General features: G+C 41.1%; 1 pseudogene; it reads left to right on the top strand.

The window, feature by feature from the left end:
- The first annotated feature begins 879 nt into the window (after window positions 1-879).
- LOC126495544 (uncharacterized) lies at window positions 880-977 on the top strand (annotated as a pseudogene).
- Window positions 978-1,384: the final 407 nt, after the last annotated feature.

Genomic DNA, 1,384 nt, shown 5'->3' with positions numbered 1-1,384 from the left:
CCAGGAAAAAGGCAGAGGGTATTATTACCTCAGATACATTTTGTTCTTGGATGTGATTTTGTTCCTCCTGTGTTAAACATTTACATCCAATTTACAAGACAAGTTTATTCTTGTTTGATGTCGGAACATAGCTATGGAACCCAATCTGGTGATAGGATATGCTGAGTGTCGTCCTCAGGACACCCTGAATCTGGATACGGCCCTCAGTCTTTCTTTCATGCTGTCCCAGATATAATCTATAGTACACGCCAGGCAAATCATGTTTAAATTGGTCTGTCCTGGGAACGTTCTAGGAAAAGGGCTGCTCTATTAATATTTAGTATCTGCTTCCTGACATCTGTGCATGTCTTTTTAATCAAACAACCTTCCCTGGATCATTGCATTCTTTGTTATATTTGTGTATAAAAGTACACTGGAAATGAAGTAAGGTCTGCCCCATTCTTTCAGGTCCTCAGGCCCCAGGTTCTGCATACAAGACCTGTTCAGGCCAACATAAGTTGACAGCAGTAAAATCCTGAAGTGGGAAAGAAGAAAGCCTGCTTTACCGTGTCTGAGGTTGAGATAATGAAAGTTTTAGAGCATCCCAATGTTATCACACTCTACCACACCACTGACCTTACACAACACCTGTATCGTCATGGTGCAAGCCTCGTAGGTGAGCCAGGTTACAGAGTCATGGCATCAGTGCAGAGTGCCACAGCGGATGAACTATGTCATCGTTTGGATTCTGCAGAAGGATGAGGCCTATAGACTCATAAACTATTCAAGCAGGTAGTATGCGTTTTCCAGTATTGTCACTAAAAAAGGAAATAGACACAGGTAATTAACAACAGAAAACATCATGGTGGACAACCAGGGGGCATGAAATTAGTAATTTTGGTGCCCGCTTCAGCAGCACATATACTAAATCTGGAACGATACAGAGAAGCTTAGCATGGCCCCGTGGAAGGATTACACTCAAATTCACCCATATTTTTTTTTAAAAAAATAAGTGATTTTGGCCTGAATAACAAACTGAGCACTGGGGAGAAGTTGATGGCCTTCTGTGGTACCATTGCATGTTGTGCACCTGAATTCTTTAGGAACGGTGTATGATAGGCTTGCTGTGAACATCTGGGCAATGGGAGAAATATTCTTATTTTGTGGTTACTATGTCTTGTCTCCCTTACTTAAAAATAAAGGAAATGCATGTGTAGGTAGAAAATATTATAAAATATTGTATTATCCCTTCTTAACTTTCTCTAGAACTTTATGACATGATCAATCCATGGCTGGCCACTGACCCTGGGCAGAGTCCCAACTAGGCCACATAATAAGACATCCGTGTATGAACCATGTGATCAACTTTCCCTGGGTTCTTTAACAAATTCCCAACCAACTAGAA

This window comes from Alexandromys fortis, unplaced genomic scaffold (genome assembly GCF_014885135.2).
Source record: "Alexandromys fortis isolate MF-2015 unplaced genomic scaffold, M_Fortis_MF-2015_v1.1 scaffold_519, whole genome shotgun sequence".
Lineage (NCBI taxonomy): Eukaryota > Metazoa > Chordata > Mammalia > Rodentia > Cricetidae > Alexandromys > Alexandromys fortis.
This window is presented reverse-complemented; position numbering and strand designations above follow the sequence as displayed.